The 27,242-nt window shown below is 38.7% G+C and overlaps 1 protein-coding gene and 2 pseudogenes across 3 annotated transcripts in view; all 3 read left to right on the top strand.

Moving 5' to 3' along the window:
* The first annotated feature begins 6,701 nt into the window (after positions 1-6,701).
* Positions 6,702-27,242, top strand: part of LOC146164297 (NADP-specific glutamate dehydrogenase-like) — a 59,544-nt gene continuing 39,003 nt past the window's right edge. For 2 of the 3 annotated variants that reach the window (XM_083381324.1, XM_083381327.1), the window contains exon 1: positions 17,697-17,932. The gene's annotated coding sequence lies outside the window, so the exon portion shown is untranslated. Of the gene's footprint in view, positions 6,769-17,696; positions 17,933-27,242 lie in introns of those variants that run through there. The other variant, XM_083381326.1, reaches the window with a different exon arrangement.
* On the top strand, positions 6,797-9,391 carry LOC146164298 (uncharacterized; annotated as a pseudogene).
* On the top strand, positions 12,048-13,115 carry LOC146164299 (uncharacterized; annotated as a pseudogene).

Consider the following 27,242-nt stretch of genomic DNA (forward strand, 5'->3'; position numbering starts at 1 on the left):
CTTCTTTTTATTAAAGTTCTTGGACATAATTTTGCTAAACACTTACAAAAGTACACGAAACAGTTAGCCAAACTTACACGTGGCTTAAGAGGGGATCTAAAAGTTCCCAAAAAATAAAGCATTTGTTTCAACATTCTACGTTTTATATGTTTGTAACTCGAATATAATAAATGCAGCAATATTTTATTTATTTTCTAATCTCTGGTGTTTGGGAAGAGGTTCATCACATACTGATTTCCAAGCATTGAGTTTACCATAAGTAGTGTTTCCACCCTTGATTTTTTTAACACACTTGCGTTGCGAGAGCGCAGATACTCCATATCCAACTTGGGAAATGTCAGGGTTGGTATTGCGGCGCATGTAAGCCTTCTACAAAAAATTGCATCGTTCATTGTATATTTCAATTGCACATAATATTACTTACCAAATTTCCAAAAAAAGCTTCGAGAACATCTTGAGTCACCATGCACAAGCACACATAATCCATTCCATTGCATAACAACCTTTTTGTCAAAATAATAATATTTTTTGTAGTAAAAAAGAGACCCTCGAGAGTAGGTTTGGCCAAAATTCTCTTGTGTTCCCCAGGATGTTTGTTATTAACTTCATTCTACAGAAAGTACGTAATGTAATTAGAACTACTATATCATTATACTCAATAACTAAGTGGAGTACAAACTTTCCAATCTAATAAATATTCAAAAAAAATGTCTTGGAGCCAAACAAGTCTGGAATCTGTCTGGAATCACAGACACTGAACAAAATCATTAAAATAAATTAAGTATGCGGTGAAGTATTACAAATTTACAATTACAAATTCAGTGGACCTCACAAACCTAACACAAAGAGATTATAACCATGAGGACAAACTGTGACGTAGCCCATTGTTAAACTTTCGACAGCGTTCCGCTCTAGTGCATAATAGTAAAACATACAAACAACTGGACTTGACTTGTATGTTGGTGAGCTAAAATTTTGGAGCAACCGGCTTATATATATTAAGGTTCGACATTTCTGACAGGTTAAAAGTTATGTTTGAATTAGGTGTCAAACTATCAATGAGAAGTTTCGTGTAAACACACTTAAAAATGCCTGTAGTGCATACAATATCAGTTGACCATAAGTACTATATAATATGGTTAACACACTCGTTGGCGCGCCAACGTCGTCCAGTTAATGACTGCGGAAGCGTACAACGCGTTGCTGTAGAGTAGACCAGTGGTTCCAAACCGGGGTGCCGGAGAGGAATTTACATTTTTTATTATTACTAGTAAGCCTTTTGGTACAACTTTTTGTGTTTACTTATATAGTACAATAAACAAAATATTACAATATTGTTTAAAGTTATTTTTATTACCCCAGTTTCGTTTATTTTAGCATTACAGTAAAAAACTTAAAGAAAATTAGAGTAGGGATCTTGTAATATATTCAATTAGTCTTTATTTTTGGTGTTAAGGAATATTAACATTACACATTTTGGTACCAGTTTACTGGATAGGGTTCGGTGAACACAAACTTAGTGTGTAATATTGTTCATTTGAAAAAGGAAAGCACCAGATTATGCAGCTTTGTAATCTGTTGAAATTAAATGTAATCATAATTTTTTATTCTTTTACTACCAGTTATCCAATCAAGTTTAAACTGAATAAAGATATATATATTTAAACGGTTTACAAGATGTCACCTACTTCTATAAATGGGCTTTGATATTCATTCAACTACATCCTCCAGCAGTTAAGCTCCAAACTTTTGTTATCAGCTATTAGGGAGAAACGAGATGAGAAGCACTCAAGGTAAAAAATACTTTTCGCAAACTTACATTGAAAATGACAAAAAATATCTATTTCAAACCGGGCTGCGGAGTCGGTTAAAAATAACCCGAGTCCGACTCCGGTTAAATGTGGCATTTCATTGAGTCCCGAGTCTGGCCCTGACTAAACAGCCTGTTTAACAATGGATATTCAGCTATACACTTATAGGGTGCCGTATAATTCATTCACTCATAATACATGGTTGGAAAATATTCCACCACATGCTATTCCACCTTTACAATTTTCAGTTGGCGATCATATTAGTTTATTGCGCATGTCAGACTTGGGAGTCGGGTAGTTTTACATGGTCTTACTCGAGTCCCGAGCCTGACTCCAGCAAAACAAACCGACTCCTCGAGGCAGACTCCGCAGTCCTGATTTCAAACCTGTACAATATGCTAACTAGTTCTGTGTGGATTTTTTTATTTACTCTAAATTAAGCCACTATACTTTAACAGTCTATAATTTCCTGAAATTTATTCAGAATAAGTAATAACTCAACAACTCTTTTGACGACAAAGTAAAAATTTATAAATATTTTATTCATATAAAACAAAACGTTTACTATGTAATACACACTTGGAAATATAAATATAATAAATCAGTGCAAAGAGAGATAACTTAATAAAATTATAAAAAACATTAATATATTGGTCGATAAATTGTGTTCTTACAGACGCTGTTGACCAGGTACTACACAAAAGAGTACAATACTGAAATGGTCTCTGGAATCTGGTGTCAATAAAGAACTTTATTCATTCCTTAAATTGATTGATTCCTGCCATGTTTAACCAAACAAATTTTAAATAAACATTATTTTGTTTTGCTTGCCTGAGTTTGCATATTAGGTATACCAAGAAGTAGGAAAATAATGACACTTTTAACAAGAATTGATTACTTAAGACAGGGTGGTCCAAAACCCAGGCCCGACATCATTGTTTGTGGCCCGCGAAGCACTGTTGAATTATTGTAATGCGTACATGGTTTATTTCAAAGAAATATAAGTGACCGACAATCAGTGAGCATACTGCAATGGTTTGGTTAGGGTTACATTTTTCCGATTACACTATTAAATAAACCAGTTTACTATAACCTGGCAAAAAAATTTTTTGTATGTGTCAGACAGGTTTGAAAGTCGCAGTGCGTTCTATATGGAACTTTCTAAAATGGCTGTTTTGCAATGCAAGTTATATTTGTGTTCACTTATAAATGCAGTCTTTTTCGAAATTAAGTGTTGTCAAATATGCAATTTTGCGTGTTTGGAGCGCACCATTCTGCCAGTCTGATTATTATCGCTCGATTTTATTTGTGCACAATTTGGTGATAGCAGAAAGTTTGTGCAGTTTATATTTCTTTCGACAGTTACTTTTTGACAATGCTTTGTGCCGTCATCTGCAAACCCCTTCATGCTCCGACCTAACGAAAATCGTTAATCCGCTCCTGGCATGCATGTAGCCTGCTTTGTGGCCCGTAAAGAGTATGTAAGAAATATTGTGCAACCTTGGACCACCCTGACTTAAGAAATCAAAATCAAAAGCCCAAAACAATTGCCAGTAGGAATTTGTGTAAAGCAGTGTCATATGCTATCCACAAGAGAATAAAGTTTCACATTAATTAATAGACTTCTTGCAGCACAACAAATGGTAAAAGGGTGGAAAATTTGAAGGAATTTATTGTGTCTCTTTAAATAATCTGCTCATTCTGTGACCAGAACTTTTTAAGTGGAGGTTCCCAATCAGTTTTCCAACCTGTATAATAGAAAAATAGTGTAACATACTAAAACAAAAAAATATTTTAAATAAATAAATACTTAAAATATGCCAGTAAGTCACAAACAAAACAAGTACTCGGAAGTTTTGTATAACTAGACCAGGGCTTTCCAAACTGGGGGTTGCTCATGGAGTTAAATTTTATACAAAGTGCTAAATTTATAAAATTGTTATTTTTTCTGTTTGGTATGTTAATGGCAAATTATGTAATGCACATTACTTCAATAAATACATGCCAAAGCAGACATCGAGAAATGTTATGTTTTAAAATGTTAAACCTAGTGGGTCAAAAAGTTTAATACAATAAAAGCAGTCACATACTGAAAAGTTTGGGTAGCCCTAAACTTTACACATGGACAGATGGCAGTTCAAAGTTTTGTTTATAAGTAAAATAAATACTCTATAATGGTTTGCATTACACTATGATCTCATTGTCACAATAATCTTACCAGAGATTTGTTGTATCTTTGAGGAATAGACTGACTATTTTTTATTTTCCCAGTGTACTGTTGATATGTCTTTAAGCAATGTCCAACATAATCCCAGAATGGCTGAATCACAGTTATAGACGAATATGTGTTCTTATTACAGTTTAACTAGTAAATACGAGCAAGTTCTATAAAAATAAACCAAGTGGAGAAGTTTAACATTATAATAACATACTCCAAAACTGAGCAATCAAATATAATATAATTTGCAAAATTATTAACTGAATTCAGTGCCATTTGGTAACTACTGATTTCAAATGGAACTACCTTTTTGAAATAACTACAAATGCTAATTGCTTGCTTCACTCGCACAAACAGCACACCACCAATAATATTTGCTAGTTAAATATTACACACAGCAAACTGAGGTGCAAAAACTTTTTGTTTGAACGATGTTTTCAAAGAATTTGGCATTAATTTTCAGTTTATGGTATCAATTTCAACTGGAACAAGTATATAGAAGACTATTTAGAGCAGCAGTACAGCATAAATTTATTTTGCGCACTGAACACTGGCATACTAAAGAAAAATTACTGTATGGAAAGTATTCTTTAGGATAAGGATATATTTGCGTAAAGAACATTTCCTAAATGAGCAATGGCTATTACCATTTACCAAGCACAGGAAATTTGTTTATTTAAATTAAATTGGTATACAACCAAATATTACTCCAACTTACTTTATGTAAGAAAAGCTGGAATTACCACCAAGGGGCAGACAAAATTTGCACTTCAAAAAATTGTTAGCACTACTGCGCCCCACCGCTAAATTTGGGATCTTAAACAGTTGTATAGAAATAGATACATTTGTATTCCAATAGTAATGTAAGGCAGTGGTTCGCAAACTTTTTTTGCGACGCCCTCAAAAAAGAATTTTGATTTGCGACACACTTATCAAATTTGGAATTCTACTAAAATTTGTACACTAAAGCCAATTCATTTATGGGTTTGGTTTACCAAAAGTTTCTTTTTCTGTAATAGGCTCTGTAGTGTACAGTGTACAATGCAAAATACCTATCATTTACATTTAAGATATCATTTACATTAAGAAGCTAACAATTAACACCATCATACAGTTAAGTTTAATGAGTTCGGCACCTTGAGATTAACAACAAACTAAGTGATATTAATTTAATTTATACGCCAATTCCTCACATAAATCTTAACGTAGAAAGTAACGCAAAAAACGGTCAACAAATACCGCATACCGCAACGGGTTACGGTGCGGGTTTGAGTTTGGGTTGGTAGAGCATTATTATTAATAATAAAATAATGATGTGCGTTGCGGTATGCGGCATTTGTAGACCGTTTTTTGCGTTACTTTCTACGTTAAGATTTATGTGAGGAATTGGCGTATAAATTAAAATTAGCTCAATCGCGTACATTTTAACAGTAACACGCCTTTCAAAAAAGTACAGTAGGATCCTAAGAAAGTGTCATGCAACTTGTGATAACCTTGCCTGTCCTACCAAGTCAATTTTGTAAACAGAAAACGGTTTAAATTAGGACTAGGGGTCACTAAACAACAAATTACGCCAGAAGCGTTCATTTTTATAACAGGCTTAAATGGAAAAGATGATGTTTTTCTTATTGTGAATCAGACCGTGACGGCTGTCGAAAGTAGAATGCATTGCTTAAAGGCAAAAGAAAAAAGGCAAAAGTGAGAGTTTGTCCTCATGGTTATAATCTCTTTGCCTAACACTAGGATGAATGTAAGGTTTTTCATGAAGTTCAATAAAAAAACATTCCTGTCGTGTTGTAAAAGAACATTTACCTAAAATAATAATGCAAATAAACTTATATTTTTGGGAGGTTTAAATTTACCGACCTTTAAACGCTTTTCCAATTTTTTTGCTTGCTAATTTTAAGTCATTTAAATTGGAGTACCTAATCATTGCTGAAGGAGGCTGTCTGTCTGTTGGTGGTTTTCTGGGTGACTAAGATTAATAAAAAATTAAAAGTTATAGACTACAACATTCACATGCACCTACAAAATATATTTTGTTATAAAACTTAACTTTTCTTTATTGCAATGAGATTTTGTAGGCAGGGGCAATGTTGGAAGTGCCCCAATTGCTAATATTTTTCTTGTTGCATGTGCAATAATTTTTTATTTTTCAAAATGGGCTTCACAAATCGCCGCCCTGAATGTATAATCATTTTATTAAAACGAGCAGCTACATACAGAAAAACAGCAACATACGTTTCCTTATGTAACATGTGTTTAATTTTGTCATTTTGGCAAGGATCTCTAAACTGCAAAATAAAATGACGCAAGCTTGTCCTGTGCGCTTTTTCCTCTTCATTTTTTCCCAAATCGGGTCTTCCTATGGCAAACAAAGACCTAATAAACTTTGATCGGTTTGTATAATTACACCCCGGAATGCAACAGTGTGTCATGTTAACTTTTTTCATCCACTAGTGTATCAAGCGACATTGGAAAACGTCAAATCTTACCCGGTTCATCCTAGCGTGACCAATCTGCAGATATTTACGAGTGTCGCCTCTAGTATTAGTGCTCTATGCTGTTACATCGTATTTGCCAGTAATTACCGATTTCTATGGACATTGGTGCCGTACCGTTGTGAACTAACTTTTTGATACATGCGGTCTTTCATTTTCGCCTGACTGTCGTGGCGCAAGTTTGTATTGCTGTTTTTCGTGTAACAGGACGAATTTGTCACTCGGAAGATTATTCTTGGTGAGTTGCGTTGTGAATAATATGGGTTTGCAGCCCTGGTAATATGTCTATATTATGTAAATGTAACCTTTGCTAAAGTTTCTACGATGACACAAGTAGTCAGTTCGCCCAGCATTATTTGTCCTTAATGTAGTACTTACGCTGCTCTTGTTTTGCAGTGCCTTTTCTTGTGAACTTTAAAAGAGTGTAAATTTGCTCTTTGTTGACTGCATTTGCCTTAACTCTTGGTAATTTATGTTTATGCGTGTGACGTCATAATGAAGCATTGTTTGTTAAATTGCTTGTTTTAGTTAGGCGTTTGAAATGTTATGTACTGACGCTGTTTGCTTCACATTCTCCCGGTTCCCCAAATAGTTGGTGAGCATAATATTTGAAATTGTACCACGAGTTAATTGTTTTTGATACATTGCCTTTTGTATAGAAACCGTCTCCTTCCTGTATTGTGCCAGCTTCTTTGATTCTTTCTTCAGTTCAACAACAAGTTTCAAATTCAAACTGTGTGTGGTTGTTTAAGAGGCTGAAATAGGAGATGCGTTTCGCTACAAGAATTTAGCCTCATATAGCGTTCTGCGCATAGACCGGGGCGCATATAACGAACGTTATATAAAGTTTCAACTATTGGTCGAAAAGGTTTAGCTCTGGCTAAATCCCAATAAATATTCCTGGTTGAAAGAAGTCCAACACTTTACTATGGATAATTCAAAATTGTCCAAACTGACCATTCCTGATGTGGTCGCCGACTGTCGACAACGACTAAGTAGTCAATAGTATTGACTCAATACCTAGTCGCAGAGTGCTTAATGAAGGTTAGCTGCAACAAGGACGCTCTTGAGGTTGCGTTGGTTACTCTAGAGCAGCTCTTTGCGGACACGGTAAAGGCCTACAAACCCTATCCTCAACTTTCAGACGATTTAGCAAGCATAGGAAAATAAAAATGAATTTGACGACCGAGTTTCTACCTGGGTTCGTCGCATTAGCTTTCAGCCGAATGTTGCTTTACCTTGGCAGACAGCCAGCCCTGAAGCCCCCGATGAAACCCGAAGCGGGGTTCCAAAGGAAAACAAATTAGTTTGTGGTCTTAGCGTGCGCTCTAGTTCTACTATTAGCAGTAGAGTCCGGGTTAAAGCGACAACACGACTTGCGCGTCTTGCAATTCAGCAAATTGCACAACGACAAGAACTGGAGCAGCAGCACAAAGAGGTAGAGAGGCGCCGCGCTGAAGAAGAAAGGCGTCGCGTTGAAGAAGAAAGGGGTCGCGTTGAAAAGGAACGGCGTTGCGCTGAAGACGAACAAAAGCGACAAAAGGACGCGATGGAAATGTTAGAACTACAACATCAACTACAAGCAGCTGAGGTGGAAGAGAAAGTCTGGGACGAGGTGTCAGGAAACCCAGAGTACGTGACGGTGAAGGAAGGTTCTGAAGGAACGCCTACGTTATTACGAGAGCAGCCGCTCGAGGAGCAGCGTCGCGTCATGTTCACGTCACCACCTGTCACGTCCAGGAGAAGCCCCTCGGATCAACGGTATGTGGTTGACAGTGTAGCTTTATCTGATCCCCCGTCGCGATATATCCCTAACGCAACGCCCTCCTTTGACGATCGAGATTACCTAACATCAGAAACCCCGAAAGTTTTACCGGTTTGTGAAAATAGAACGGTTAAGCAACAAACCACGCATGAAAGTGAACTCGCCTCGCTCGTGAAGCATATAAACAGACCCAAGCCCGAGGTAATTATATTCGATGGTAACCCAATGGACTATTGGAGATTTATTCGCAATTGCGAATCTCGTATCGACGACAAGGTCGATGATGAAGGAGCCAAATTATCGTATTTGGTCCAGCACTGTGAGGGCAAGGCCCGAAGGTTGATTGAATATTGTTACAGACTGAGGGATAGTGGTTATCGACAAGCAAGACAACTGCTATATGACCAATACGGCAAGTCGCATATTATTGCGCATGCATGTGTAAGGTGCGTAGTTGATGGTCCGGAGTTAAGTCCGAATGATGTCGCTGGATTAGGCGAATTAGCGCAATCGCTGCGCGACTGTTTACTCACTCTTTCAGACATTGATGAGCACTAGAAATGAACAACTATCCTACACTGATTGCTGTTGCAAGCCGCCTCCCGTTTAAGATGCAGGAAGCTTGGAAGCGTCGGGTTGACGAGATTGTCAAAAAAACTGGTCGTGAGCCTCGTTCCAGCATCTCGTTGACTTTGTGAAAACTGAAGACCGAATCGCGAACTCACTCTTTAGTCGGATGCTGGATGAGCATCGGAGTGAAGCCAAGAAAGTCAAAGCTAAATGTAATAATGCCTCAAGTCACGCTATTGGGACGGAGGGAGAGCCCGGAGCCCAGGCTCGCCCTGGATCCTCCAAGCTTCCCACGAACCGACTGTGCCCCTGCTGCTCAGAAAATCATAGTCTCACAGAGTGCAAAGAATTCAAAGTCCGGTCGTACAGTGGCCGCGTGCGCGTTGTCCGACGCAGCAGGTTGTGCGACAACTGCTTTCGATACGGACATTTCGCAGTAAGGTGTTATAGCCCAAAGGCATGTTCTGTGAAGGACTGTAACGGAGCTCATCACGACCTGATGCACCCTCCGGAGAGGAAAGAATAGGACCTCTCCCCTACCAAAGGTCCAGCTCCGGAACGTACAGTATGCTCGGTCGTGTCGGCGAGAGAGGAAGATTGTCATGCTTCATCTGGTCGCCAGTCCGTAAATTTGATGATGGTTGCGGTGCGGGTCAGTGTCAATGGCAAAGCTGTTAACACATATGCCCTTTTGGATACTGGCTCTGGTGTCACTTTGTGTGACAAGAAGCTGACGGATAAGCTCGGATTACAAGGAAAACCTAGCAGTGTGACGATTAAGGTAAACGAAGACAGCCGCCGGAGAGACGGTAAAATGGTGAGTTTGTCCGTAGCCTCGCTTGACGGTGCTGCGACGGTGGAACTTCCCGAAGTGTTTGCTGTTGACTGTCTGCCAATCACGGCTAACAAATTTCCAAGAAGAGCAGAGTTGGGCAGACTGCCACACATCAAGCATCTGTCATTCCCACGTGTTGACTGCAGTGAAGCTCTATACTGCTTATTGGACTGGATGTTCCAGAGGCCTTTATCGTGGAAGACGTACGGAAGGGCAAACCAAACAACCCATTGCGTTCAAGGTTCTGCTGGGATTGGGCATTGGCAGGACCTATCGGAACACGATCTAATGATTCGTTCTCTGTTAACTTCACTCGCTGCAGGAGAAGTTGGAACGACTCTGGAAGACCGACATCCATGACACCAATTGCACCGAGATGCCGATGTAACGGAAGGATTGCTATGTTTTGGATCAAATGAAGAGAGAAGTAAAGTTCGAACAAGGACATTACATGCTTCCGTTGCCGTGGCGCCCAAATGAACAGCCGTTGCGTAACAACCGTGTCATGGCTCTTAATCGTTTGAGCTCGTTGGAACGCCGCTTTGTTCGTGATGACGTGTTGCGCCGCGCTTACACCGCTACCGTTGGGGGCTACATAGCTAAAGGCTATTCCGAGGCGATCCATGAAGAGGAGCACGATGAAGACGTGGTGTGGTACTCAGGTTTTTTTTTAAGGTTTGGTTTGGGTGACCGCTAAGTAGTTTTAAGAGACCGCAAGTGTTTCATTTAAATACCAAAAAGTTGCAAGTCCAAAATTTGGGAAACCGCTGGAGAACCGTTTCGGTCCCCCAAAACACCTTAAAAAAACACTGGTGGTACTTACCGCATCACCCTGTTACAAATCCACACAAGCCTGGTAAAGTACGTGTGGGATTCGACTGTGCCGCCAAGTATCGTGGAGAGTCGCTGAACGAAGCTCTACTCCAAGGACCTGACCTAACTAACTCGTTAGTCGGTGTTCTTTCTAGATTCCGGATGGAACAGGTTGCTCTTGTGGCGGATGTTGAGGCTATGTTCCATCAGATACTCGCGAAGCCGACAGATTGCGACGCACTTCGGTTTTTATGGTGGCCGGAGGATGACGTTTCGAAGAAGCCTACTGCTCACATGATGGTAGTACACTTGTTTGGGGCTGCTTCCTCACCCTCGTGCGCGAGCTTTTGCTTGAAGCAAGCCGCCGAGGACCTGCAAAATGAATTTCCGAAAGAAAGTGTCGAAACAGTAAAGAATAATTTCTATGGCGACGACTGTCTAAAGTCCTTGCCAACAGAAGCGGAGGCTGTTCTGCAGGTCCAAAGCATCCGCACACTTCTCGAGAAGAAGGGTTTTCGATTGACGAAATGGCTAAGTAACAGCCGGCAAGTACTCGCGTCTATCAATGAAAGTGAACGAGCGAAATCCGCAAAGGAGCTAAACCTGGATGGTTCGTGGGAAAGAGTCCTTGGAGTCCGTTGGAACGTTAGCTCCGACGAGTTCGGTTTCAATGTCGATGTGAAGCAACCGAAGTCGTTCACTCGAAGAGCAATCCTGTCTGTGGTAAGTTCGTTACATGACCCTCTTGGCTTTGCAGCTCCCGTGCTTGTGGTGGCAAAGATCATGCAGAGGGATCTATGCAGGAAACAGCTTGGATGGGACGACGTGCTTTTTTTTGGCTGGATCAATTGCCGCGCCTGGAAGGTGTCACTCTTTCTAGATGTGTGTTGTCACGCGTTTTCGACAAGGTGCGAAACACAGAATTGCACCACTTTGCAGATGCATCATCTGCGGCCTACGGTGCGGTGACATATCTGAGGCTGGAAGACGACCGAGGACTAATTCACTGTTCGTTTGTGATGGGTAAAGCACGGGTTGCTCCCCTAATGACATGTTCAATTCCGCGCTTGGAGTTAACTGCAGCCGTTCTCTCGGTCAAATTGGACCAACTTGTGAGGAGGGAATTGGATTTGGGCGAGTGCCGATCGGTGTTCTGGACGGATTCGACGGCGGTTTTGCAAAGCATTAGCAACTGCAAGAAGCGATTTCCTGTGTTTGTGGCCAATCGCCTGGCCAAAATTGAAAATGTTTCTAGTCCAAGTCAATGGAGGCACGTAAACACGAACGTAAATCCAGCCGACGAGGCATCACGTGGATTAAACGTCAAAAAATACCTGATATCAAGTCGATGGTTCACTGGTCCAAAGTTTCTTGGGGAAAGCGAGGATACCTGGGCCTCCCCACCGGACTTGTCCCCGTTGCCATTCCAGTTTTTAAATGAAAGGAAGGAGGATCAAACGGTCTGTTTGATTGCCAATGAGTCTTCCACTGATCGTCTAATCGCCAAATACTCCTGGAATCGCCTGAAAAGGGCTGCTGGCTGGTTACTTCAATACAAGTTGATGTTGCTGCCAAAGCTGTTCCCGTCAAAATGTCAAGCTGCGACGGGTCGCCTGACTGTTGTCGAACTCAGAGCCGCTGAGCGCGAAATAGTGAAATACGTGCAGCAAACCAGTTTCGGCGAAGAAATCGCTAAGGTGTCTAAGACAAAGGACAAAGCTGTTTGCCTACAAGGAAAACTGGGCCCCTGAGAAAGCTTAGTCCAATTTTGGTGGACGGAATTTCGTGAGTTGGAGGAAGACTCGAACGAGCGATGATCGAATTTGATGTAAAGCATCCAATCATCCTTCCATATAACCACCGAGTAACGGACCTGGTGATCATGCAACAGCATGATGAAGTCGGACATGCTGGGATGGGGAACACGTGGTCGTCCCTCAGGCAACGCTACTGGATCATTAAAGGTGGCGTAGCGGTACGACGTGTTCTGGGCAAGTGTGTCTCCTGCCGACGACGAAACGGTTCCTTGGGAAGGCATATGATGGCGGACCTCCCTGCTGCAAGGCTACAGGCCAAAGGACCACCGTTCTCAGCGGTTGGTGTCGACTACTTCGGACCCTTTGTTGTAAAACAAGGGTGCAGCGAGGTAAAGAGGTACGGGTGTATCTTTACTTGTTTTTCCACAAGGGCTGTTCACATCGAGATATCACATTCCTTATCGACGGACTCGTTCATTGGAGCTCTACGACGTTTCATCGGTCGTCGCGGACGTCCGGACGAAATCTTCAGTGACAACGGCACCAACTTTGTTGGTGGTGAACGCATACTGCGCGAAGAACTGAAGAAGTGGAATCAACAGCAGATTTACAAATATCTACAGCAACGTGAAATTGCGTGGAACTTCAACCCCCCCACTGCCAGCCACATGCGTGGAGTTTGGGAGCGCATGATACGCGTGCGCAAAATTCCGTGCAAAATTCTCAATGCAAATGCTTGCGGAGCAGATCTTAACAGACGAGAAGCTGAACACTTTGAAGGTGGAGGTCGAGGCGATCCTGAACTCTCGTCCCTTTGTCCCTGTGATGTTCGATCCTACGGATGAAGGGCCCCTAACACCTAACCACCTACTGCTGCAACGTGCAGCGCCGAACATGCCCCCCGGGCTGTTTACGGAAAAGGACTGTTACCATCGCAACCGCTGGCGGCAGGTGCAATACCTATAGCTGACCAGTTTTGGAGGCGATGGTCTCGGGAGTACCTGCCGACGCTCATGACCAGATCTAAATGGATGAAAGGACATACTAATTTCGAAGCCGGCGACGTCGTGCTGGTGGCAGATGACAACCAGCCTAGGAGCAAATGGCTTCTGGGTCGCGTGATCGATGTACTTCCTGATCGCAAGGGAATCGTGCGTCAAGTGATCGTCAAGACTCGTGCCGGTGAATTGAGACGCCCGATCGCGAAATTGTGCAGGTAACTTCGTGATGACACTAAGCGTGATTAATCGTATATGTTGAATTCGCAATTACTGTCCGATGTTTGTGTTTGTTGTGAATGTTCTCCTCGGATTCGTACATTGTTGGGGGGTATGTTACATCGTATTTGCCAGTAATTACCGATTTCTATGCGACATTGGTGCTGTACCGTTGTAAACTAACTTTTTGATACATGCGGTCTTTCATTTTCGCCTGACTGTCGTGGCACAAGTTTGTATTGCTGTTTTTTGTGTAACAGGGCGATTTTGTCACTCGGAAGATTATTCTTTGTGAGTTGCGCTGTGAATAATATGGGTTTGCAGCCCTGGTAATATGTCTATATTATGTAAATGTAACCTTTGCTAAAGTTTCTACGATGACACAAGTAGTTAGTTCGCCCAGCATTATTTGTCCTTAATGTAGTATTTACGCTGCTCTTGTTTTGCAGTGCCTTTTCTTATGAACTTTAAAAGAGTGTAAATTTGCTCTTTGTTGACTGCATTTGCCTTAACTCTTGGTAAGTTTATGTTTATGCGTGTGACGTCATAATGAAACATTGTTTGTTAAATTGCTTGTTTTATTTAGGCGTTTGAAATGTTATGTACTGACGCTGTTTGCTTCACATTCTCCCGGTTCCCCAAATAGTTGGTGAGCATAATTTTTGAAATTGTACCACGAGTTAATTGTTTTTTGCCACATTGCCTTTGTATAGAAACCGTCTCCTTCCTGTATTGTGCCAACTTCTTTGATTCTTCCTTCAGTTCAACAACAAGTTTCAAATTCAAACTGTGTGTGGTTGTTTAAGAGGCTGAAATAGGAGACGCGTTTCGCTACAAGAATTTAGCCTCATATAGCGTTCTGCGCATAGACCGGGGCGCATATAACGAACGTTATAGTTGCCGACCCCTGATCTAAACACAAAATAATGAAATATTAAGTAACTTTATTCCAGTTTCAAAATGTCTTACTGAAAATCTAATAAAAAAAACGGAAAGTTTTAAGTTAAGTACTGGTAATAACGGACTACCTTGTGGGGGTCCGTTTTGCCCCGTTCAGTGGTCCGTTTCTTGAACTTTAGTAACAAACGCATAATTTTATTGTGCTTTCCCCCTCCCTGGTTTGTGCAAAGTCCAAGTTGCCTAACTTTTGGCGATTTTAGACGACAGTTACTGTTCAGTAAACAAATAATGACGCTAGCAATTTTCGTTAACGAGAAAAATGAGGGGTGCGTTTTGCCCCGCTTTCCCCACGTCTGTAAAAACATGTTTAGTAGGTTAGACGTTCTACAAAATAAATACCTTGTCAAGCTGCAACAAAACGTCTTGAAGTCCTCTTTAAAAAAAGTTGTTAATGTCCTTACTTGTTGTTGTCGGACTCCAGCCAAAAGGCCGAGATAAGAACAGCACCAACGTGAGAATAAAACACAATTCCGAATAAGGCCTAAATAGGACTAATACATAATGGTATTACTACCGTCTAAATCGGACTAAGTCATAAATCCGTCGTAATAAGACCTAAAAGGTCAGAATCAGCCCTAAACAACACTTTAACTAACCCCAAACCCCACCCCTAAGTACATCACTAACTCCCCTAATAATTTCAACACTAACCCATTTTGTAACCCCACCTATTACCCAACAATAACCCCAAACGGGACTATAAATCCGTTGCAAAAACAGCGGCGCCGGTCAGACTATGGCGTCCAAACCTTGGCACCAACACGGCCGATGCCAAACCGATGGCCCCCCATCGTCCCATACCCTCTACCCACAGGTTACGGCGTTATTAAGGCCATTTAGGTCTTCTTCCGATGAATTTAGGCCTTATTCCGATGAACTTAGTCTTTATTCCGATGAATTTAGGACTAATTCCGATGAATTTAGGCTTTATTCCGATGAATTTAGGCCTTATTCCGATGAATTTAGACCTTATTCCGACAGATTTAGGTCTTATTCAGAGATTTTGATTTTATGCTGTACAGGATATTACTGCGTATTTGGCTGTATTATGTCGTTGGTCTTAATACTGTGGTTTGATAGATCTTTCTGCTTTAGGTATTGTTGCTTTTTAGGTCTTATTGTGTGTTGCCGTTTTTGTCTTATTGACCTCACAAACGCAGGTAAAAAGCTTTCGTAAATCAGTGTAGCCATGTAAAACATTGCCTAAAATAGCAACAGGATACGTGGCGTTATTTTGCACAATGTGCGCAAAAATGTGCCCGCCAAAATATGCGCAGATTTTAAACTGCATTAAACAATGTGCGCACTTTTTTGTAACAATGTGCGCAGATTTTAAACTGCCTTCAATAATGTGTGCACTGTTTTCACAATGTGCGCACAGTAAAATGCCTTAAAAATGTGCGCACACTTTTGAGTTAAAGTTAGAGTTGGCTCTATAACATTTTAGGCTGCCTTCAAAAATGTGCGCACTTTTTTTCACAATGTGCACACATTTTCAACTGTCTTCAAAAATGTGCTCACTTTTTTTAACAAAGTGCGCACATTTAGAACTGCCTTTAAGAATGTGCGCACTTTTTTCACAATGTACGCATAATTTAAAATGCCTTTAAAATGTGCGCACATTTTTAAGTTAAAGTTACAGTTTAGGAGTTAGGGTTAGTGTTAGGGTTAGGGTTAGAGTTAGAATTGGAGTTTTTTCAGAATGTGCGCACATTTTGAGATAGGTAATATAGGCACAAAATAGGTGCCCGACAAACTTCTTCTACAGTTTCGTTTTAAGAATTAAGCGGGTAAATTAGAAGACATACCATTGGAAAACCAAAATAGTAAGGACTTGAAGATGTTTTGCAGCCAACTGAAGAAGTGTATTTCTAAAAATGTTTAAAAACGTTTTTACCGTAGAATGTCTCATCAAACAAACTAATGTATGACATTATAAGTGAATTGGCTGCTTTATCGAAACATATCAATCTTCACTATAAATGCAACTATAAAACAGCAAAACTATCATCAAATGTAAAGTTAGGCTAAAGTTCCCTACACCGTAGGCGTACCGTAGATAAAGAGATTGTAGGCAATGATAAAATTAAAAGTCCTCAAAGCACATTTGCTTTAATAAAATCATCTACTTTATACACATAACCAATGTTTTTGAGGTGTTTTTTGAAGAACGGAAACAGTGTTCATTTTGTAGCAGGAGAAAATCAGTAGCCTGGTTAGTTTGTGTAAGCGGGTCACAGTGATCGTCCAATTTTTTTAGCAGACATCAAAGCCAAACCTTAAAAAAACTGCATAACACCTTGTAGTGAAATAAAAGTGGCCTGTTCATTTTTATGTTGAGATATAATTTGAAATGTTTATAGTGGAGGGTCTAAAAACATGTTTGACCAGCAGCAGGAAGTTTCGTAAGTTACTTTTAACTATGACGCTCGTTAGGACGTGACTTTTTGACTTCATTTTCTTTGCTTGCCTCCACCAAACAAACTTCTAGATACGCCCTGTTTAGAATTCAGGAACTTGAAAAAGAATAGATTCCCCCTTGCGCTGACTATACAGCAGAACTCCTTGTGCTTCCAGGAAATGATGCATTTTGCATTTTTAACCAGAGGGCCTTAAACTCCAAACGCAGAGTTTAGTAACCTAACCTTGACCCGCATTTCACTAGAGCTTTTTGTGATGCCAACATTGGGAACTAAGCTTCGGTTTGTATATCTGCAGGTACCAACGACTTTGAACTTTTGCCGCTGCTATCTCCCCACGAGGTAATTTAGAAAAATGTCGTACGATAGAGAACTAAAAGTGTGCTATTGCCGGCGTATATTCCACAAAGTCCATGGTACACACTAATTGCGTGGTTAATTTAAAATTTCAGGGGAATTAAACACTCCACACACCCACGTTCGAAGTCTTTGCTGTTAACACAGTCAAACTTGTTGTATTTTACAGTAACCTTTGTGAAAAAAGGTAAGCCAGCTCTAACCATATAGGCCAAAACTAATAAAATTAGCCCCTTAACACCAGTCGGTTGTATAAAACAACAGCAGCAGCCAACTCCGTCGTTTCAAGAGCGAAAAACAACCAACGCGTTTTGTGCGTCACAGTCACGAGACGCTTCAAATCACGTGATATTTCGATTACACCATTTCAGCATCACCATTTCACCAATAGGGGCAGTCCCTAACGGGACGCTAAGACAAGCGTTATAACCAGAATGATTTTGCGTTTTTACACACATTTAGTTTTCGGTTCTGTTTAGTTATTGCATTTTAAAGGTCAGTTAAAACGGTAGGAATTTAGTCTTATTGAATATAGATGCAGAAGAAAGGCTTTATAGTTTTAATTACAGCCACTAAACATATAACATTAATATCATCTTAAGTTGTTGAAAACGCTTTCTAAACTTGTTATGACAAATTTACTGAAACTGAAAGTTTTAGGTATGTTGCCGTTTGGTCTCACGACAATCAGAAATAAGTTGAGTTAAGGTAAGAAATAACAGGAAGCGTTATATCTCTGGCACACACATTAATTGAATTGCTTTGGTATTTTCCAAGCATATTTGGTAAACTTATATATGGCTCACACTATATTTTTTGCTAAATTTCAATACAAAACTTTTAACACCTAGCCTACTTTTGAAATAATATTAACGCAATCTATGATTTTTGCTCTTCGTGCGAATTTTCTACGCCATTTCGGTGCAGTCATTAGGCTGCTTAAGTTAATATAGTGCTAATATGTTTGTGTATGCCATGTGTCTAGTTTCTCTCTATGGTTTAAGTTTCGCCCAGCACTGAGACCAAATAAACGCACATTTTTTCGCTGTTGGCGCGATTAACATGAATTAACTTACAAGTTACACAATAGCACGCATTTTAAGATTACTTGAATTATGACATTACATGTGATGTCACATCTCAAAAAATTATATTTACTCCCTCAAACGGAAACCTTGAATTCGCCCTTGCACCCAAACGTGTTTTGCACACTAAAAGCTGTACGTTCTAAATTCAATTTTTTTTTGTTACAATTTTTCCGAAACATTTTTTAATCCGATTGTCGTTAAGTACGGTATTTTGTTTTTCATAATTAAATAATTTGATAGACCAGCTTTTAACTTTCCTGTATACTTAGCATCAATGTACAGATATACTTCAGTTGAACATCTGAAAATATCAAATTTAACCTGAATTACTCATATAAGATCTTATTTTATAACAACAAATATTCTCCTGTTATGCGAAAGAAACTCTTTATTTTACTGAAGGCCTGAAGGGGGTGCTTGTATCTAACAAAATTCGTGGATTTAATCAATAAAGTAGTTCCTTTTTTATAAGTTTTTAATTTAAAGTTAGTATCCACAGTCCGAATCATTTAGTGGGATTACAATAATTAAGTAATGGAACTTAATGATTTACAATATTTAAAAAAATGATGAATGTTAAGTGTTGTTTTCTCACATTGGCTTTCAGTAGAGAAAAGCGTTGCGAAAGCGATAATCTCGAGAGCGGTTAGCTCAAGACCTTTCTCCTGTCCTATGAAATGTGACAAAACACTGGTGGAAAGTACTAAATTTTGTTAAATTTGACTAGAAATGTCGTTATTTGGAGCAGTGTGCGAATTTCTTAGATGAGCCTGAGCAGTCACGTCTACTATTAAATTAAAAGGTTCGCCAATTTCAATCTAATAAAGGCACTTTTTTCGCGCTTAGTTAAACTGCATGATTGCGTGAGATTGCTCGTAAACAACAGATGTTTTTAAGATTATCTGTGACGACATTCCTAAACAAGTCCCATGAATAAACCCCTTGATCCGCCCATGGAAAGAGCTTAAACTTAGTGGTACAATTCGGTTGACGTTCCCTTTACGCTTTTCTACCTATATCTTCCCAATGCCGTAAAGTAATTTTGAAATAACTTAAGTCCCACTCAGGTCCTTAATAAAATAAATTATGTCTAAGTCCCATTCAAGTCAAAACTAGAGCAAGTCAACTCTAAGACAAGTCCTTGTTATCAAATAACCAATAACTCAAATAAAAAATAACCAAAACGCAACATATATAAACCAAAGAGTTTTATGTGCAAATAATAAGATAGATAACATCATTTTATACTATAAATTGCCTTTTCAAAATGAAAACATTTCATTTCAAAGTCATTAGTTTAAACGACTCAAGTAATGTCATTTGAAATAGTGAATCAAGTGTACTTAAGTCAAATCATTGACTTAAGACAGGGATGTCCAACCTGCGGCCCGCCTGAAATTTTTGTGCGGCCCGCTAGTCATTTTCACTCCCAAGTAGTATTTTAAAAGTTCAATATTAGCCTAATCAAAATGTACCAGTCAGCTTTTAGGGGCGCACCAATAGTCTTAGATGGGTAAAACTATATATATATAACTCTAAAGGCCAATACTTAATCTTGAAACTCAATAGGTTCTGCGGCCCATTAAATTATTTCAAGTGTCAATGCGGCCCACTATAATAAAATGTTGGACATCCCTGACTTAAGACATCACAGCCTTTTTTTTCCACAAATAGGTTAGAATGAATTTATTTCAAAAGTAAATCACATGGCACATGGCAACGTTTAATCTTCCTTTAATTGTCCGTCTAAGAATGTAGGCTACTTACAATATTCAAGTTTTAGGTTTAAAGGTAGCAAAGCACCAAGATTACCTATTTTGCTTGTTGGAATTAACAATTAAACTGTTAGTTTAAGGCGGACTTTTGTTTATTTGTTATACAACTGTTGCAAACTAACATTTTGACGCGAGATATTCTAGCAGTAACAAGTATGCGGCGTGAAAGCAACGTAATATTCTTGTTTTCCAAAACCTTTAGCGCAAAGCAAACCATATAGCACAAAGGTGGGGGGAGTTTCAGCACTAAAACAAACAAGACTGTTTTTTACGTCATAATTGTTATATCTTGCTGTAGCTATTATATCAAAAGTTTGCAAATTGTGGGGGTACCTATCAATATGCTTTGTTTCTAATAAAGAATAGTATTTTGATGGCTACCTCCCAAGATTTGAAAAAACTCCATCATCGAAATGATCGAGCCCATTATTCATTCAGATTTTACAGATCCAGAAATTGCAACAGGACGAGTGATGACATGTGTTTAAAATGATATTTTAAGTATCAGCGAAGAACTCATAAGAAATGTCTGAATACGGAAATTATTGTCTGGATGCACACAAAACTAGTAAAATATGCTTAAGCTATCAATCTGGTGTATTTATTAGGTCTAGGCAAATGGATAGTATTCTTTGAATAAGACTATTCGCTTCATTTTTTAAAACAGTAAAATTAATATAGTTCACATTACATACCATTATCACGAAAACCTCTTATGAGCAGACATTGAACACATAAATCGATTAATCGTCACACAGAAACGTGTTTTGTGAACTGTTTTCGCGCAAACATTATATCGTTTATCTTATGATGTATTAGTATCGTGGCTTGGATGCGTATGCCTATTTGTTAAAATTGTATTAACTGTCAGTTTATACAGGCAAAATAAAAATACGTGCCTATATGCCAATAATTCTTCTGTTGTAAACAAAAACTAATCTGTATCAGTTGTAGTTATATGACTAAAAATATTTAGTGGTGACGATTAAGCTTGCCTACAATTTTTTAGGTTAACCTTTAAGTCAAAAACTTGTGAAAATGCAGGTTCGAATGTTGTGCAGGCACGTGCAGTTATATGACTTTGCACGTGTCACGTGACATCGGTCCTGCGAAATCACACTTTCTACCTAATGTCATTCTAATTTTTTTTAATATAAACAGAGATTGTTTATCAATAAAATAATATCGCTGAAATGTTATTGGTATATGTCATATAGGCATCGGAAAGACAAATCCTTTATTGCATTTTAACAAAACCCTAACCCAGTGCATTTTAATCCTTTTACCTTTTACGCAACAGCACCCGATCGTTAATTTATACCCTATCCCGGAGAATTTGTAGCTACTAGACGAGTGGCTCTAAACCGGAAGGGGACGCGCAGGGGCGTATCCAGAAATTCAAAAAGGGGGGGTTCCGAATTTTCAACTTAGGGAATTCCCCGTGTTTTTTTCGTCTGACGTTAATGACGTCATAAAATTGTGACGGATATGACGTCACAAAATAGCGATGGTAATGACGTCATCAACAAGAAAAAAAATCATCCGAAACAGCCAATTAACGTCCAGCAAAAGCGAACATTTAGACGCAAAGCGAACACGTGCGTTATCGACAATTCTACCAGGCGCCAGCTGCGAAACCGCTTCGTATGCAATCGTTAACTTCAGGCGAAAAACTAAACCAAGACCGTAAAATATATGTGATTGATTTTGGTAGATCATGTACGCGACTAGGCTAAATTACAAGCACGTCTGTCACCACCTGCAATACTAAACGGAGATCGTTTTTCCCGGTTGTTTTTCGATTAGCGCGACATATAAAAGTAGTACTTCGAAGAAACGGTTTAACTTTAATAGTTAGTAAATCTAGTTCAGCGTTTGATAACCGTTATAAGTTTGGGCGCACCTGGCGAGCGAAGCTAGCGCGATTTTGTTTGGTATAACGGCTTTCTTTTAAATTTTTTTTTATTACATTGCCGAAAATTAAAAAAGTTAAAAAAGATATGTCAAATATTTTTGAATACGTTTTCGGTTCGTCCGCGACGCACTTGGCAGCTTTCCACGGCGCAACGCTAATCTAGTTCAAAATAGAGCAGTTAACAAATCGGACGTAGTAAGATCATTCGCGCGAAGCGCGAAAATTTTTCGCACTTACGTAGTTAAAATAGACAAAAAGTATTTGAAATGAACTCGTATATAGTTTGTCAAAGAGGCGACGGGCCCGATGAATTACAGTTGGTGCCGACCCCAGTCTTTCACCAACATCTGACATTACCGCAGACAACAAACAGCGAGAAACATCAACACCGTCTAACTGGACGTTTTCAGAGAGAAAAAAAGCGAAAACCGCTTGATTTATATTATTAATTGCCGAACACACACTTGCTGATCAGCCAACCCGAACGAATAACAAAAGGCCAAAGAGAAAAACTATCTAGCGTTTACGGTCGACCAAACAAAAGACGAAAAACGACGTTTTGCATGTGATTTTGGTTTCGCATTAGCCTAAGACCCCAATTATATTTAAAAACACGCAGCTTCGGACGGTGAGTAAAACTCTGACAAAAACGAACAAAAAGCGATAATGTCACTTACGAAAAGGGGGGGGGTCCGAACCCCCAACCTTAGATAACTTGATTGAAAGGCTTACACGCAATTATTAGAAGCAGAGCGCGCTGGGCAGAGAAGTTTTTTTTTTTTTTTGCGATTGTGACCAATGATGCGCTATTCCCTTTTGATATAAGTGAAACCAATCCGGTGTGTTTTTTGCAATTTAAACGTTGAAACAATTTCTCATGTCTTTTTCTATTGCGAACATGTTGCAAAGTTTTGGGAAGAAGTCACTGCTTGGATTTCATCAAAACTTTTTTGTGCCTGTAAACCATTCCAGTCACTGTTCTGTTTGGTACCGGTACTGCAAATGAGATGACAATGATTTGCTAAACTGTTTACTAATTTGTGCTCGCTTTGTGATTTATCGATGTAAATACGCCAAAACTTTGCTTTATTTAATAATGTTCAGTAAAAACAATGAAAAAATCAGAATGGAATCAGGCACCATGGCACCCCCCTGCAAAACTGTGTGCTTTTTCGCCAACTTTACCACTGAAACTGAAAAAAATTCGCTAGAATTTTCGATTTTTCTACATTTATCATAAAAAATTTGCGCGAATTTTCAATTTTTTTTATCCTCTATGTGAATATCATTGTAACATGTTTTTGTCTTTTAAAAGTACACATATCATGGAAAATTTAAAATTACAGTTTTCCAAAATTATATAAACGATAAAAGTGATACCCCTTAGCCGACAAGTTTTTATACATCTTTTATATATGACAATGGGCGAATCAGACTTTTTGCGTATTTGTATTATGTTTTTGCAATATGGCCGTTGTATTGTGCGTCGTCACATCTTTTGAAAAACGATTAACGTAATGTTTGATAATTGCGCCACATGTCACGTCGGTCGATATTTTACGTGGTTTATATGCAGCCCTAAACATGTGGAGTCAAGCATGTTTGTTAAAATCACCTTAATAAAAGGTAACTATCGAGCACTATAAGCATTTGTTTTGTGCCCAATGCGAAATGTCTCCAGAATTAAAGTTTAGCCGCAGGGGTCAGCAACCTACGGCCCGCCGCCTCTTTGACAAACTATACACGAGTCTATTTTAAAATGTAAGTGAGAAAAATTTTCGCGCTTGGCGTGAATGATCTTTCTACGTCCTCTTCGATTACGTTTTTAGGCTGTATTTTCAACTAGATCAACGCTTCTTTACCGTTGCGCCGTGGAAGACTGCCAAGTGCGTCGCGGACAAACGGAAAACGTATTCAAAATATCGGGCATATGTTTTTTAACTTTTTTATTTTTATTTTCGGCAATGTAATAAAAGCTGCGGGTATATCAAAAAAATTCGCACTCACTTTCTTTGCCAGGTGCTCCCGGACATAAAAGGTGAATAAACACTCAACTATAGATAAACTATTAAGGTTATCGCGTTTCCTCAGTAGTTTGTCAAATAACCCAAATTTTTCGCGCCTCGAGAGTTGAGGAATGAACTTTAGTATTTTCACTAGGGCGATTATTTTTTAACATGTCAAAAAAAGCCAAAATTTTGACACAAGTTGTCAAAATTATTTCAAGTCAAAATCGAATAAAAATGCGCATAAATCGTTCACACAATTGGAAAAAAAGCTTTTTGAAACTATCGTTTAGTTCAAATATTAGCAAGAAAATTTAGTTTTGAGTTATATTTAACGATTTTTAACTGCATGGTGTCTTAATTAGAGAAATATACGGTATACGTGAGCTTGCAGAATAGTTTATCGCATTAGGCTCATCTAGAACTTCGTTTTTGCATTATAGTTGTTTATCTCTGATTTGGACAAATGTTTCGAAAAGTATTTGCTGTCTTTTTCGCTTGTGATTTGCAATTATCCCATTTCCTATTTCGATAACTATAGATCTTTGTTAATTTTTTTAAATTATTTTTACGTTGTAGGCCTATTTCAACTGTTTACACAACATTTTTCTAAAATAACCAGCGTATTGTTTGTTTGTCTTTTTGAAATGACAAAACAACAACAAGCATTTTCAGGAGTTTTGCATAAACTCGAAAAAATATCTGATTTGTGTTCGACCGATATAGTCAGTAAAACATCTAAAACGTGTGGTTGACAACGCCAAGACACTAATGCATTACTTCAAACAACAATATGTTGTTTAAATCAATGTATTTTTAATAGGTCAAATGTTTGTCAAAAATATATGTTTTTAAGTTAAAATCTGTCACAGGTTAAAATTTCTCATTTTTAAGTAAAAAAATAATCGCCCTACGTTATATGTAATCGAAAATTCCCCTAATTGCTTTTGGTTATGATATAATTATTTAATATCTAATCTAAAGGCAGCATATAAACTGTTGCTACCAGGCATAATTATAATAACTAGGGCGATTATTCTTTGACCTAAAAAATAAGAAATTTTGACCTTAGAATTTAAAATTTTGGACAAATTTAGACCTCAAAATATATTAGCGTCGTCAATCACACGTTTTTGACGTTTCACTGAATTATGAAAAGCATATCAGTTATTTTTTCGGGTTTATGTAAAACTCATGAAGGTGTTTAGTTAATATTTTTGGCATTTGAAAAATACCAAGAACTATAAAAATGCCAAGAAAAACAAGACGCTAGTTATTTTAGAAAAATTTTATGTAGACAGTAAAATTGATAAAAGTACATAATTTTTTTTACATTTGACGTCACAAGTAACGCCATAGTTCAAGTAATTTAGGAAACGTTTTTTTTTCACGAACAACTAGACCAAGTTAATCGCGCGAAACACACAACAAAAATTCGTCTATTTGGTTTCAGTTAGCAAAACGTAATACTTGCAATCACGTAAAAAGTTCGCACGAAACGCAAAAATGCACATATTACCTAAAATCTTAGTTGTCTTTTGATAAATGTTACTCACGTTTTACCACTAGATATATTTTGGTAGAAATTACATTTTGTAGGGATTTTCAGTCCATACAGCGTTAGGCTTGTGACGCCAAGAAGGTGAAATATTACACGGCGTCATGATGCCGAAAACTCTGCCACGCGGCCCACGAATACATGATAAAACTAAAGTACGAAAAAGTATATCTCGCGGCCCACTAAAAATGGCTCTGCGGCCCACAGTTTGCCGACCACTGCATTAGACTTTGGTACGTTTTATTTTCGACACGTTTGTTTATGAATGGCGTATAATTTGCTCCTTAAACATTGTTTTCGTTTTACGCCAAACCTATACCGTTTCTGCACTGCTGCAACATGCTACACTGTTACTGCACTTTGCTGCGTGATAATTGTAAGTCGTTGTCATTAAACGTAATCGTAGTCATTAAAATAAGCCGGTGGCGAGTATTGCAAAGCTTGTTTTTTGTACGTTTGGCTTTCCAAAAGAAGTTCTGAAGAGAAAAATAACTTACAAGAAACAAAGAGGTCATTTTTATACTTAATTTGATATCAACAAACTCATCTTCACAAATACCCTGAAAAACTTTGTTACGCTTATTTTCTGTAACAACAACTGATCAATGTCTAAAATCTAACAGCCCTGGCATGAACATATAAACGTACGACGTCCACCCAGACATACAAATCCAGTTGAGGTTTACTAAAAGGGACAAGCTAACACGCTGTAGGCTTTAATGTACTTTTTCGGAAATAGCTATGTTATTATATGGGCCGAAAATTTATTTTCGGGACATATCTTGTTTTTGCCGTTATTCTTTTTTGGTTTCCTATGGTTTCCTATGGTTTCCTATGTTTCCTATGGTTTCCTATGGCATGTTTCAGACCGATTTTTGTCCGAAGCTTTATAGAAAAAGTAGACATCGTAGAACCTTTTTCAGACATGGCGTAGAGTGGTATGTAGGTGCTTTGTAGAAGTTTATGAGGCTGCACCCCCAGGGGCCTTTGCTTGGGGGGCAAAAACCTGAAATATTCCGTTTTAGCACTTTGTAGCTAACGACTGCCATCTAGCAGCAGAAAAACTTTCATACAGAATTCGTTCATATTCGCTTGCTTTGTCCAGCTTGTGAAGTGACGAAGCGACTCACCGCCTGCTGCGCTTTATTGTCCCGCGCGTGAGACTTTCATTGTGCAGTGGCACGTCTTGCATTTTAAAAAGAGGCTTCTCTTTAAAATTACTTAATGCTCTTAAGAAACAACTTATTTTCCCGCCGCAAATTTAAATGCGAAATCTGGTGGCAACTCCAATCCAACATATCAACACCAGGCCTACACAACTTAAAATTGTGTGTTGATATGTTGGATTGGAGGTGCAAATAGCAAATTTTCTCCAAATATGATTTTTTCAAATATTCTTCAAATCGTATTTCATCGTATTGTCGCGGTAAAACAAAAAGAGGTAAGGCCGTGAATAAAGTTTCACCCACCGTACAATTAACGCAGAGAAGCATTTCGAGTAGGGATGTTCAAGGCAGAATATCGGCGACACATTTATAATGCTTGCTTTAAATGCGGCGTCGGCATTTGTTGGGGCGACCAATTACTTAGCGATAAGCTTCGCCTAATAATGAAGTGTCAATAGGGTGTATTTACCTCCGCAAGTTTAAATGCGAAATCTTAAGGCAGTGTACGCC

The sequence above is a fragment of the Ascidiella aspersa genome, chromosome 2 (assembly GCF_963924565.1).
Source record: "Ascidiella aspersa chromosome 2, kaAscAspe10.2, whole genome shotgun sequence".
Lineage (NCBI taxonomy): Eukaryota > Metazoa > Chordata > Ascidiacea > Phlebobranchia > Ascidiidae > Ascidiella > Ascidiella aspersa.